This window comes from Clarias gariepinus, chromosome 10, assembly GCF_024256425.1.
Source record: "Clarias gariepinus isolate MV-2021 ecotype Netherlands chromosome 10, CGAR_prim_01v2, whole genome shotgun sequence".
Taxonomy (NCBI): domain Eukaryota; kingdom Metazoa; phylum Chordata; class Actinopteri; order Siluriformes; family Clariidae; genus Clarias; species Clarias gariepinus.
Genome location: NC_071109.1, coordinates 18,447,345 through 18,462,778, shown reverse-complemented (window position 1 = coordinate 18,462,778; position 15,434 = coordinate 18,447,345).

Genomic DNA, 15,434 nt, shown 5'->3' with positions numbered 1-15,434 from the left:
AAAAGCAGGTCCATGGGCATATGTATTTCTCTTATGATGAAACTGTGAGTGCGTGAGTAGAATACTCATGAACACACACACACACACACACACAAAACCCTGACCCTCAATCCTGGCCATTGTGGCCAGCGTTTCAACGAATGTCCTTTCCCCGAAATGGCTTCTTCTTACTCAGTAAGTGTATTTTTAACCCTTTTGCATATGGGTGAACTTGTGTGGTGTGTAGTTGTGTACACCTTTGGTGCATGTATGCAAATATTCAGTTTCGCATGTGATTTCTTGTAGGAAATAGCAGCTATATTTTAGACAGCTTGAACATGCATTTAAGCAATACGAAAAAAGCTTTTTATGCATTTTTATGCAATGGCATTAATAAAAAAAAACATATCCACCATAAGGATGTTAAATAAGAAGAAATCTTTAGAATTTAAATAAAACAATATGTATATGTGCAGAACAGTACAGTATGATGTTGGTTCTTTACTCATATAGTTTCACAGGCCAGACAGCTTATTGAGATTAAGTTATATTCTAACTGCATTAAATATTATGTCCTCCAACAAAACTGACTGAAAACAACAGCTTGATGTTTCCCTAAAAATAAACACGCTCTCAAAATAGAACAGTTGGGGCATTTACATGAAAGCCAATATGTGAATGTGGTACAGACCACACCACACACAGCTGAACGTGCATTTAGGTATTGGACAAATAGAAACAAAATGGACATCAAATCTAGAGATCTATTTTAATCCATAAATTATAACCACTACCGCACTGACAGATAAGTCTATTTTCAGGCTTTACAAAGTAAGTCATTAAGTGTGAAGTCTATGCCTATCATTCTTATTACTATTACTAATAGTAGTAGTAGTAGTAGTAGTAGTAGTCATAGTGACAACATTTTAAAAACAAACGAGAAAAACAATTGTCGACCTAAAAAGGTCCTATACAGTAGGTCTGCAAGAAGTAAGAGGTAACAGTATGAGAACTCTAGAGGTGAGGACTCCTGGCCATACGTCGCTCTGTCCCTTTCGTGGTCAATGCTCAGGTCCCAGTGCAAAGCACAGTTATTGGTACCATGTTCAATGTTAATTGTTTATTTAATATTTGAAATAGAACAGGTTTCTAAAGTGTTTTAATTTCTGTTATACCACAATTAACAATTTTTATTTCTTGTTCTGCTTCCTAGCGTGGTCCACTTTTCAGATCTGTGAATCCCAGTTTGCACGATTAGCTGCATGTTCTGGACACAGGTTAGTAATCTTCTGCCATCTGCAATCAATCTGCCAACACTCCTTTGGTCATCCTTGTGGGCACTGGCCTATGATTTCCAGGTGATCGTCAATGCCGATAGTGTCCTGCCAGACTGCCATCTAATAATACCATTGGTGACATGGTCAAGGAGAGACACAATGTCCACAACAGCAGGGGCATTTATATTGCATGGAAGCGATGTTCTGCATTATTAGTGGCTGGCCAGCACTCTGTTCATACAGTATCATTGGAAGAATTTTCAGCATCCTGCTGTGCTATTTGTGCTTCTTTTCTTGCACATTTATGGCAGAACTATTCATATGGTGCCCTGGTTTTGTGGCACCAAGGGTATTACTAGCCATGGCAATGGTGTGATTGCAGAGTGATGATCAGGTGGCGTCAATTGAGGGGCATTAATTGGTAAGAAGTTAATGTTGCTTGTAATAATTGCCCCATGGTCTCTAAGTTTCCACCATCTGATTTTCTTAGGCTATGTTGTGACACTTTTCCTTTTGTAACCCTTGACCTTTATGTCAGCAGCGAGCAACTTACTGTATGTTATGAGGCAAGGTAGACGGATAGATTGGTGGTGGTGGGGAAGTCTTATCACCTTAGTACTGTCAAATCAATTTGGCTGGTGCATTCACGGTTTGTGTTGGTGATGAGATGGCTGGTGTGCTTTGTAAAAAGTCGTTTGCAAATGATGAGATCATTTGCCTTCTTGAAATCAAGCAATTGTCACATGCAGAGTCTTTGGGTCAGGATGTCAGAGTATCGGCTGACAGCAGCCCGTAACTGTCTAGGTCCTCACTCATGATTACAGCCTCCTTTATTTGTTTTTCCATGGTAGGTAAACTTGAACCCTTCACTATTGTCTCTGGATTTCTGGCCTTCCAATCTAGTCTCCTGCAGGCAGGCAATTATCGATGTAGCACTGCTTGAGGATTTCAGCCATCAACTGCATCCTGTGAGGATGCCAATGTCAAGTGTGGCAATCCTGAGCAGGCTTCTTTGCCTTAGGCTAGCTACTTTAGCTGGTTCCCCTGTTTCTCGCTTTCTCATGACAGTAGGGCCTATGGTGTACACCATAGCATTCAGCATGTTGCTTTTGATGATGTGTTTGATCCTTCAGTTGCAACAATTATATGTAAGTAAGTTGTGTCTATATTTTGTTTTTTTACAACCATCTCCTTTGTCTTGTCAACATTTAGAGACAGGTTGTTGTCTTTACACCAGTCCGTTAGCCTCTGCACTTCCTCTCTGTACGCTGACTCGTCGTTCTTGCTAATGAGACCCACCACGGTCGTGTCATCAGCAAACTTGATGATGTGATTCGAACTGTGTGTTGCTAGACAGTCGTGAGTCAGCAGTGTGAACAGCAGGGGACTGAGCACACAGCCTATTGGAGGTGCAGTTCCCAACCCGTACTGACTGAGGCATTCCGGTCAGAAAGTCCAGGATCCAGTTACAGAGGGAGGTGTTCAGGCCCAACAGGCTCAGCTTCCCGACCAGTTGTTAAGGGATGATAGTGTTGAATGTTGACCTAAAATCTATGTACAGCATTTGAACATATGGATGGATGGAGACACATAAGATGAAGTGTAGTCAATCATATGTGTTTGGACTTGAACAGTGTGAACAGCATTAATAAAGGACTCCACCATTAGGGAATTTTCAGAAAACCCCCAAGCCACTTATCATATCATAAATTCATTTTAACTTTTGAAAGATCTATCTTTAATTTGAGAAGCCAATTTTATACTTAATGTTATATGCCAGATGAACAGGAACTAGCAACTACCTGTAGACTACCTGCCGAGAAAATCTCCACAGGAAAATCAAGGAATCACAGCTGTAAACTTCTCCTAAAAACCATAAAAAGTATACACAAAATAAATCCATATCAGACAAGCTAGGGTTGGCTTGGTTGTACATGCTACATGTGGTGGATTCTTTACTTACTATTGCTACGAATAGAGCTGACTATGATTTACAAATGTGATTTTATCCGTGTTGTATTCCAGTGGTGTTTTGGAATTGAGTGGAAGACCAGGAATCCCAGTGACTCATGACTTTTTTGACTTTTGGATCAAGACCAGATCAGTGACAGTAGAAATGGAGTAGGAGTTATCCTGAAAGAAGAGTTTGTAAGGAATGTTCTAGAGGTGAAAAGACAGGTTGATGAGTCTGAAGCTGAAAACTGATGGTGTGATGTGCAGTGTTGGTAGTGGTTATGCCCCACAGGAAGGATGTGAGTTAGAAGAGAAGAAGAAATTCTGGAGTGAGTTAGATTAAGTGTTGCAGAGCATTCCCAAAGTTGAGAGAGTGGTGATTCGTGCAGATTTTAATGGACATGTTGGGTAAGGGAACAGAAGTGATGAGAATGTGATGGGCAGGTTTGGTCTTCAAGACAGGAATGTAGAAGGACAGATGGTGGTGGACTTCGCAAAGTCAATGGAAAGGGGAGTAGTAAATACTTTCTTCCAGAAGAGGCAGGAACATAGTGTCACATACAAGAGTGGAGGTAGAAGCATTCAGGTGGACTACCTGTCCATCTTGTGTTGATGTTGTAATCTGAAGTAGATCAGTGAGTGCAAAGTATTGGTAGGGGAAAGTGTAGCCAGACAACACAGGATGGTGATGTGTAAAATGACCCTGGTGGTAAGGAAGGTAAAGAGAACAAAGGCAGAGCAGAGGACAAAGTGGTGGAAGTTGAGAAAGGAAGAATGTTGTGCAGTTGTGGAGTTAAGACAACTCTGGATTGTCAGGAAGTGCTTCCAGTTGACTGGACAACTACAGCTAAGGTGATCAGGGAGACAAATAGGAGGGTACTTGGTGTATCATCAGGAAAGGGAAAAGTGGACAAGAAGACTTGGTGGTGAAACGAGGAAGTCCAGGAGTGTATACAGGGAAAGAGGCTGGCTAAGATGAAATGGGACACTGAGAGGACTGAAGAGAGTAGACAGAAGTACAGGGAGATGCAGCGTGAGGTAAAGGTAGAGGTGGCAAAGGCCAAACAAAGAGCATATGAGGACTTGTATGCTAGGTTGGACAGTAAGGAGGGAGAGGTGGATCTGTACAGGTTTGCAAGGCAAAGAGATAGAGATGGGAAGTATGTGCAGCATGTTAGAGTGATTAACGTTAGTAATGTAAATGTACTGACAGGTGCCATGAGGGTGATTAATGAGGAAAATGAAACTCTATTCTACTCTACTCTACTCTACGAAGAGTAGAAGACATGACTGTTCCTGTGGAGGAAGAAGCAAAAAGAGGATGAAGAGTGGAAAGGCACTTGGTCCTGATGACATACCTATGGAGGTATGGTGCTTAGAAGAGGTTGCAGTAGAGTTTCTGACTAGTCTGTTTAGAAAGATTTTGGACAGTGAGAGAATCCCAAAGGAATGGAGGAGAAGTGTATTAGTGCCAATCTTTAAAAACAAGGGGGATGTGCAGAGCTGTGGCAACTACAGAGGAACGAAGTTGATAAGTCATACAATGAAGCTTTGGGAAAGAGTAGTGGAAGGGCAGAGGTGAGCAGTAATATGGTTTCTTGCCTAGAAAGAGTACAATGGATGTAGTATTTGCTTTGAGGATGCTGATGGAAAAGTACAGAGAAGGTAACAGGGAGGTGCATTGTGTCTTTGTAGATTTAGAGAAAGCGCATGACAGGGTGCCGAGAGAGGAGTTGTGGTATTGTATGAGGAAGTCTGGAGTGACAGAGAAGTATTTTAGAATGGTGATACAGGACATGTATGAGAGCTGCAAGACAGTGGTGAGATGTGCTGTACAGTAGGTGTGATAGAAGAGTTCAAGGTGGAGGTGGGTCTGCATCAAGGAATGGCTCTGAGACTCTTCTTGTTTGCTATGGTGATGGATGACAGATGAGGTTAGACAGGAGTCTCTAAGGACAGTGATTTTTGCAGATGACATTGTGCTTTGTAGAGTAGGGAACAGGAAAACAGAAACAGGAGGAAAATTTAGAGAGATGGAGGTACACTCTGGAAAGCAGAGGAATGAAGGTTAGCCGTAGCAAGACAGAATACGTGTGTGAATGAGAGGAACCTAAGTGGAGCAGTAAGGCTACAGGGAGCAAAGGTAAAGAGGGTGCAAGACTTTAAGTACTTTGGGTCAACGGTCCAGAGCAACGGAGAGTGTGGAAAGAAGGTTAAGAGGTGGGTATAGGCAGGTTGGAATGGGTTGTGAAAAGTGTCAGGTGTGTTGTGTGACAAAAGAGTATCAGTGAGAGTAAAAGGAAAGGTGTTCAAGACAGTGGTGAGACCAGCGATGCTCTACGGCTTAGAGACAGTGGCACTGAAGAAAAGACAGGAGGCAGAGTTGGAGGTAGCAGAGATAAAGATGTTGAGGTTCTCTTTGGGAGTGACCAGATTGAGGTGGTTTGGACAGAGTAATGTCCAGAGGAGAGATTGTGAGCATATTGGTAGAAGGATGCTGATGTTGGAACTGCCAGGCAGGAGATTTAGGAAAACCAAAGAGGAGATTTATGGATGCAGTGAGAGAGGACATGAAGTTAGTTGGGGTGAGAGAGAAGAGGAAGCAGAGGATAGGGTTAGGTGAAGGCAGATGATTTGCTGTGGCGACCACTGAAGGGAATTAGCCGAAAGACAAAGGAGAAGAAACCCTCTGCTTTAATTTTGTACCTTTGTCTAGATTGTTAACCTTGACACAGTGATGTCTACCACCTGATCTGACCATGGTTTAAATGTTTTAAGGGAGTTTCTTTTATCCTTTTAACCGTTTGGTGTTCATAAGCTGACTCACCTTAAAAAATATAAAATGCTGTAATTTCTTCACTGTAGAAATGCATTCAAATTGAAGGTCTTCATGCTCATACTTATTCTAAAATTTGAACTCCAGCTCATATGGAAGACAGTAATTTTGTCGATGTTCAAATAGCTATGGACTGTATGCTTGTCTCTCATTTATACTGATCCACTCTTATAGTAATTATATATTGAAGGTAAGAGTGCAAAGCTTAATGTATGTGTCTAGCTGTTCAATGAAAAGTCATTGAGTCTAATACTATAGTATAACTTGAGGTCAGGGTTATATAGGCTAATATAAGTGTGATATGTACAATTACAGCTGAAAAACTAGGTGTGGAGGTACACTTTAATAAATTGGTTTTAGCTATACAAAGTGAATACAATTATGATTACTCTTTTAAAAACAATAATTAACTGCCAGACTATAAGCTATTAAATAAAAGTGAAATATGTTTATGGCATATCTAATTGTTCTTTTTAACAGGGTTTATAGGAAAAACAGTAGAAATGACTCGGTAAGTTTCTTGTTATTGGACAACTGGACATCTGCTGCTTCCACGCATGCGCATTGCATATAGAATGTATATGATTTTAGATTTAAATAAAAGGTTTTCATGTTTGAGCCCTCTTATTTTATATATATTTTAGATTTGTCTTTACTTAGGGAAAAGAGACTTTGTGGACCATGTGGATCACGTTGATATTGTGGGTAAGTACTTGTAGTATTTCTTAAACAATGCATATATTAAAATATACTTCAAGACTCGAGTATATAAAATGTAATTTTTTTCTTTACAGATGGAGTGCTCGAAGTGGACAGTTCAGTACTTAAATGAGAGAAAGGTATCTAAAACACTTGCCTGGATTCAGATATTGGGAAAGAACATCCTTTAACACAACTTGACATTGGAGCTCTGGGGCATCAGATGAGATTATACTTCAGATGTATATAAAGTGTATTTTAAACCGGAGATTTAAAAAAAATTCTTAATACTGTTAAGTTTGTGAACAAATCATTTCTTCTTTGCTGTAGTGTTTGTGCAGCTGGCTTGTTTCTTCCACTATGAGAAGAAAGATTTGGATGTGGTCAGTTTGTCGTTAGGGAAAGACATTTAGGTCCAACACATTCAAATTTATCCTTCACCTGCTGGAGATAAACCAGTTAGCACAACTATGCAGAATGTCCTCATGAAGAAAGCAGGAGAGGAAGCACACCCCTTCACTTTAAATGTATGCTAAACTGTTCAAATCTTTGTACAACAAGAGTCTTTCACTGTGTTAGGTGCTTTGAAATCATGAAAATGTGTGTTTTGCTTTCTTAGATTCCAACACATCTGCCATGCTCTGTAACATTTCAGCCACAGACATGGGACAAAGGCAAGGTACTGCACCCCTCCCTCATTCACCTCCTCTATCTCCCAGAAGGATACACATACTGTGAGATACACATACTGTATATTTTTAATTGTCTTAGTACTATATATATATATATATATATATATACACTCAACAAAAATATAAACGCAACACCTTTGTTTCTGCTCCGATTTTTCATGAGATGGACTTAAAGATCTAAAATTCATTCCAAATACACAATATTACCATTTCTCTCAAACATTGTTCACAAGTCAGTCTAGCCACACATTCCAGGGTGGCCTTTTATTGTGGGCAGTATAAGGTACACCTGTGCACTACTCATGATGTCAGATCAGCATCTTGATGTGGCACACCTGTGGGGTGGGATGGATTATCTCAGCAAAGCAGAAGTGCTCACTATCACACATTTAGACTGATTTGTAAACAACGTTTGAAAGAAATAATTTCATGTCTAACTTCATGTCCTCTCTCACTGCATCCATAAATCTCCTTTTTGGTCTTCCTCAAGACCTCCTGCCTGGCAGTTCCAACCTCAGCATCCTTCTACCGATATACTCACAATCTCTTCTCTGAACATGTCCAAACCACCTCAATCTGGCCTCTCTGACTTTATCTCCAAAACATCTAACATGGGTTGTCCCTCTGATAAACTCATTCTTGATCCTATCCATCCTTGTCACTCCCAAAGAGAACCTCAACATTTTTAAGTGCTACCTCCAACTCTGCCTCCTGTCTTTTCTTCAGCACCACTGTCTCTAAGCCGTAGAGCATTGCTGGTCTCACCACTGTCCTGTACACCTTTCCTTTCATTCTCGCTGATACTCTTTTATCGCACAACACACCTGACACTTTTCTCCACCCATTCCAACCTGCCTGTACCCGCCTCTTCACCTCCTTTGAACACTTTCTGTTGCTCTGGACCGTTGGGGACTCCTGTCTTACCTCATCTGTCATCCTGTCCATCACCAGAGCAAACAAAAAGGGGCTTAGAGCCGATCCTTGATGCAGACCCACCTCCACCTTGAACTCTTCTGTCACACCTACAGCACATCTTACCACTGTCTTACAGCTCTCATACATGTCCTGCACCACTCTAACATACTTCTCTGCCACTCCAGACCTTCTCATACAATACCACAGCTCCTCTCTTGGCACCCTGTCATACGCTTTCTCTAAATCTAAAAAGACACAATGCAACTCCCTGTTACCTTCTCTGTACTTCTCCGCCAGCATCCTCAAAGCAAATACTGCATCTGATGTACTTTTTCTAGGCATAAAACCATATTGCTGCTCACAGATGCTCACCTCTGCCCTTAACCTAGCTTCCACTACTCTTTCCCACAGCTTCATTGTCTGGCTCATTAGCTTCATACCTCTATAATTGCCACAGCTTTGCACATCTCCCTTGTTCTTAAAAATTGGCACCAATACACTTCTCCTCCATTCCTCTGGAATCCTCTCACTCTCCAAGATCTTGTTAAACAAACTTGTCAGAAACTCTACTGCCACCTCTCCTAAGCACTTCCATACCTCCACAGGTATGTCATCAGGACCAACAGCCTTTCCACTCTTCATCCTCTTCAACGCCCTTCTCACCTCACTTCTACTAATATTTGTTACTTCCTGTTCCACAACAGTCACCTCTTCTACTCTTTTTTCTTTTTTGTTTTCCTCATTCATCAACTCCTTAAAGTACTCCTTCCATCTTCCCATCACCCTCCTGGCATCTGTCAGTACATTTGCATCTCTATCTTTAATCACTCTAACCTGCTGCACATCCTTCCCATCTCTATCTCTCTGCCTTGACAACCTGTACAGATCCACCTCTCCCTCCTTACTGTCTAGCCTAGCATACAAGTCCTCATATGCTCTTTGTTTGGCCTTTGCCACCTCTACCTTCACCTTACTCTGCATCTTCCTGTACTCCTGTCTACTCTCTTCAGTCCTCTCAGTGTCCCACTTCTTCTTAGCTAGCCTCTTTCCCTGTATACACTCCTGGACTTCCTCATTCCACCACCAAGTCTCCTTGTCCACTTTCCCCTTACCTGATGATACACCAAGTACCCTCCTACCTGTCTCCCTGATCACATTGGCTGTAGTTGTCCAGTCAACTGAAAGCCCCTCCTGACCACCCATAGCCTGCCTCAACTCCTCCCTAAAGACTTCACAACATTCTTCCTTTCTCAGCTTCCACCACTTTGTCCTCTGCTCTGCCTTTGTCCTCTTCGCCTTCCTCACCACCAGGGTTATTTTACACACCACCATTCTGTGTTGTCTGGCTACACTCTCCCCTACCAACACTTTGCAGTCACTGATCTCTTTCAGGTTACAACGTCGACACAAGATGTAGTTGACCTGAGTGCTTCTGCCTCCACTCTTATATGTCACCCTATGTTCCTGCCTTTTACTTTCGGAAGAAAGTATTTACTATTGCCATTTCCATCCTCTTTGCAAAGTCCACCACCATCTGTCCTTCTACATTTCTGTCCTGAAGACCAAACCTGCCCATCACATTTTCATCACCTCTGTTCCCTTCCTCAACATGTCCATTGAAGTTTGCACCAATCACCACTCTTTCACCTCTGGGGATGCTCTGCATCACTTCATCTAACTCAATCCAGAATTTCTCCTTCTCTTTTAACTCACATCCTACCTGTGGGGCATAACCACTAACAACATTGAACATTATTCCTTCAATTTCCAGCTTCAGACTCATCACCCTATCTGAAACTCTCTTCACCTCTAGAACATTCCTTACAAACTCCTCTTTCAGAATAACTCCTACTCCATTTCTTTTCCTATCCACACCATGGTAAAACAATTTAAACCCTGATCCTAAGCTTCTATCCTTGCTACCTTTCCACCTGGTCTCCTGGACACACAGTATATCCACCTTCCTTCTCTGCATCATATCAACTAACTCTCTTCCCTTCCCTGTCATAGTCCCAACATTTAAAGTCCCTACTATCACTCCTAAACTCTTGCCTTTCCTCTTCTCTCTCTGCTTTCGAACACGCCTTCCTCCTCTCCTCCCCTCCTTGGTGGCTTTTTTTTTAGCCACCAATTGTGCAAGTTCTCCCACTTGAAAAGATGAGAGAGGCCTGTAATTTTCATCATAGGTATACCTCAACTATGAGAGACTAAATAAGAAAAAAAATCCAGAAAATCACATTGTAGGATTTTTAAAGAATTTATTTGCAAATTATGGTGGAAAATAAGTATTTGGTCACCTACAAACAAGAAATATTTCGGACTCTCCCAGATCTGTAATTCCTTCTTTATGAGGCTCCTCTGTCCTCCACTTATTACCTGTATTAATGTCATCTGTTATCAGACGTGTCCCCCCTGCTTAAGCCAGTAATGTCCAGGCTCAGCTTAAGATTGCTAGAGAACATTTGGATGATCCAGAAGAGAATTGGGAGAATGTCATATGGTCAGATGAAACCAAAATAGAACTTTTTGGTAAAAACTCAACATGTGTTTGGAGGAGAAAGAATGCTGAGTTGTATCTAAAGAGCACCATACCTACTGTGAAGCATGGGGGTGGAAACATCATGCTTTGGGGCTGTTTTTTTGCCAAGGGACCAGGACGACTGATCCGTGTAAAGGAAAGAATGAATGGGACCATGTATCATGAGATTTTGAGTGAAAACCTCCTTCCATCAGCAAGGGAAGATGAAACGGCTGGATCTTCAGCATGACAATGATCCCAAACACATCGCCCGGGCAACAAACAGTGGTGTCAAAAGTATTCACATTTATTCCTTGAGTAGAAGTATAGATACTAGGGTTTAAAAAGACTTCTTTAGAAGTTGAAGTATCAACTCAATGCCAAATGCCTAAATGTAAATGTAACTCAAGCTTTTTTACTTAAGTAAAATTGTAAAAGTACTGGTTTCAAAACTACTTAAAGTATAAAATTAAAAGTAACATAAGGGGAAACAAAGCATTAGGGATAAAAGCTTAGGCTGTGCCATGTGCCTATATACTGCACTCATAAAAAATATGTATACCTCAAAAAAAAAAAAAAAAAAAGTGTTTTTTTTTAACGGCCATAATGATTTAGGATACTGTATATGTCAGTTGAAAAAGAATGCATTTTAGTACAATGCAAATACATTAAAGAACCATATATGTGTACTACTGAGCATTAACATGTTTCATGGAGAAGAAGATATGATAACTAGTTGCCCATAAGTATTTTAATGGTCCAAAAAGTCAAACTTCAGAGGCATGTCATCAGTAACCTTTATTGGAATGTACATGTACACCCAAGCTTAGCTGCAGGAATCTGTGAGCAATATACAAGAAAATTAGTGTACCCAGGGCAGGCTTAGTAACAATATGTTACCTTAAAATGTAAGGAGTAGAAAGTACAGATAATTGCGTGAAAATGTAAGGAGTAAAAGTAAAAAGTCGGCTGAAAAATAATTACTCCAGTAAAGTATAGATACCCAAAATTTCTACTTAAGTAAAGTAACGAACTATTTGTACTTCGTTACTTGACACCTCTGGCAACAAAGAAGTGGCTTCTTAAGAAGCATTTCAAGGTCCTGGAGTGGCCTAGCCAGTCTCCAGATCTCAACCCCATAGATAATCTTTGGAGGGAGTTGAAAGTTCGTGTTGCCCAGCGACAGCCCCAAAACATAAACAAGAATGGGCCAAAATACCAGCAACAGTGTGTAAAAACCTTGTGAAGACTTACAGAAAAAGTTTGACCTCTGTCATTACCAACAAGGGGTATATAACAAAGTATTGATATAAAAATTTTGTTATTGACCAAATACTTATTTTCCAGCATAATTTGCAAAAGATTTTATAAAAAATCCTACAATGTGATTTTATGTTGTTGTTTTTTTTTGTCTCTCATAGTTGAGGTATACGTACCTATAATAAAAATTACAGACCTCTCCCATTTTTTTAGTGTAAGAGTATAATACGTACAGTATTGTTCAAAGTTTGGGGTCACTTTATAACTTCATGATCGTTCCTGATTTTTATTTCTTTCTACATTGTAAAGGAATGCTAAATGCATTAATCTCCTTTGAACAGTTAATGGTGAGATGTGTCTGCTACTTATGCTCTGTAAAGACTTCATAATGCCTCTAATCTGAGGTGCTGTTAATTAGTCATTTTTCAGGCTGGTAACTCTAAATGAACTTCTCGTCTGCGGCAGAGGTAGGTTTTGGTCTCGCCTTCCTGGGATGGCCTTCATGAGAGCCAGTTTTATTATCGTGCTTAACGGATTTTGCAAATGCACTTGACAATACTGTTCTTGCAAGAACTATTACAGAATAGTTTTTGTTGTTGTTATGTAATTACCTAATTTCATATGTGTTATTTTATAGTTTTGTTTTATTGTTGTAGAATGTAGAAAATAAATCACTAAACAAAAACAAAGAAATTTGCAAGTGACCCCAAACTTTTAAACGGTAGTATAGGTAGTCAACAACATATAGTCATTCAGAGTAGTGTACAGTCTAGCTGCTCATTTTGAGTAATGTTAGATGTACCTTAATACAGCATGGGCTAGATTTTAGCCCAATTTCTAGTCTGAATTGTGTTATGTAGCACAATTTGGCAACCGTGTCATTGGCTGTCCTGTTAGCTGCTCCTCCTCCGCTGAAAATGTTTATAGAGTGAGCTTGATGTAGCATGATTCCAGCACCAATGGGTTCTAGTAGTGCTTGTTACAGTTCCCACCTTTGTTCACTAGGTGGAATAATAGGCCTATTTAGATAAATGAGACAGTGAGTGTATGATGTGTTGATTGATTGTTCTGGAAAAACTTGTTCCAATAAGAGCTTTATAGAGGAATGACAATAAATAAGTGAAGTTTCATCCTGGAAGATTCAATTCCCATCAAGATAAAAATGTTTATCATAGATTAAAGATGATCAGTCAAAATAACCCAGTGAACCCATGCCATGATGTCTTCGCATAACAGAGTCACCATTAACAGATTCACATCTTCCTTTATCATCTATCTTCATGTACAAAAATATGTATACTGTTCTTCAAGCATTCTTATTAGTCATGCTTATATTTTATTTTCATAAATCAGGGATCAAGTAAATAGCCAAAGTAGATTTAAAAAGAATATATAGTCACACCTCTACTGGCCAACAACAGAAAGAAATATGGTCTGGCATTGGACGGCAGACTAAAAGATGAAGACACAAACCTTGCTATAGGAGGGATGCTTTAACGTCTGAAAATATATTTTTTTTTGCTGAGTGTTGACAGTGTCAGCAGAAGTATCCGGACATGCATTGCCCTGCGAGATCACAGTACTCTTGATGTACACAATACTCTTGGAAATGTCTTACTGTAATGGGCTGTTGATTGTCGAAACTTTTTACTGATATGGTCCAATACTGGTCCTTGGAGCATGAACTTTCCAGCTAATAGTTGACTTTTAAACTTTTTCTTGGTCTGCAATTGCGGATGTTCCCATTCCATACTCTCAGGTTTGTAGTGATTAATCCATATCTTCTCACCACTAATGTTTCTTAAAGAGAGGTGTTTGGATATCTGTATCATTTGGACCGATACTCTAAAATGTATTTGCAGATATCCAAACACTTCTGTTTATGATCTTCCGTCAGTTGTTTCAGGACCAGGCACACGCTCAGAACAAATCACTGCAATCACTGTTTTTTTTTTTTGTTGTTGCTACGACACCTTTTTTATAGCCAGCATTAACTTTTTTCGCCAAGTTGCGCTATATATTTTGTGGGATCAGATCAGATGAGCTAACTTTTGCTTGCCAAATATATCAATAAGCCTTGGTCCTTAGTTGCCTGGTTGTCCTCCCTTGCATTATTAGGCACTAGTCACTGCATATCAGAACATGCCCTTTTGGAGATGGTCTGACCCAATCGCCTTGGCATCACAATTTTACCCTTTTCAAAGTGGCTCAAATCCTTATGCTTTTTTCCTGCTTCCAACACATCAACTTTGAGGACTGACTATTTACTTGCTGCCTACTTCACCTGTCCGTAATATAATTGCAATGGTTGATCAGTGAAATCTTGAGTTGTTATAATATTAAACGATAATAAGAGGAACACACATAAAAACCTTGACCTTCTGTATCTATGTTTTTAATTAGTTATGTTACTGCTGAAATACCTCTGATCATGTCCCCAGTGCCAACAGGTGAGGTTTATATTATATATGTAATACAGGTAAAGTGTGTATTATGCTCATGACTTATCTATATGTATAGGTCATCAATAATTTGCTAATACTTTATATTCTTTTTTCTTAATGTGATTCTTTAACTTTTATCTTCACAATTGGAACAGATGTGTAAGTGAAAATCTTACGTCTCAGCTGTACTAAATAGCACATTTTTAAATTTATGATGATACAAACTGTATTTCCCCCAGTTTATATAATTTTAGTTTTTCTCACTTAGAATAAAATATTTATTTAAACTCTGTACTAGAAAGTGTAGTGGGGAAGGTTAGTTATGATAACATGGTAAAACGAAGTAAACTGGACTTGAGTTGCTAAAAGCTTAGCATAAAAAACACCACATTGAAAACTTATTCTACATGAGTCACCAAGTAAAAATAAACAATGTTATTGTAAACTTTTGCATTACATCTGATTCTTTAAAGCACTTTTATGTCACAAAATCACCCAAATGAACAATGTGTTCTGTGCGGTTTTCTAAACCCAGGTCTCATCTTTTAAGAGGACCAACATAAATGAAATTAACTAACTGACTCTTTATTTTATAAACCCTAGAATGAACTTTAAAGCTAAGTAAATGTTTTGTCAAAAAAAGTCTATATACAGTAAACAGCACAGAGAGGCCTCACATTCATAAATCATCTCTGATTCTCAGGTCTTGATAAATAGAATGTCACTATTTTTGTTTTCTTTGTTGTATCTGCCATTAATATGTGGACTCAGTGTAAGTGCTTTTTTCATAATGGTACACCCTGCACAGGGTGGCAATCCATTCTCTGCATGTCTTTGGACTGTGAGAGGAAACAGGACTAC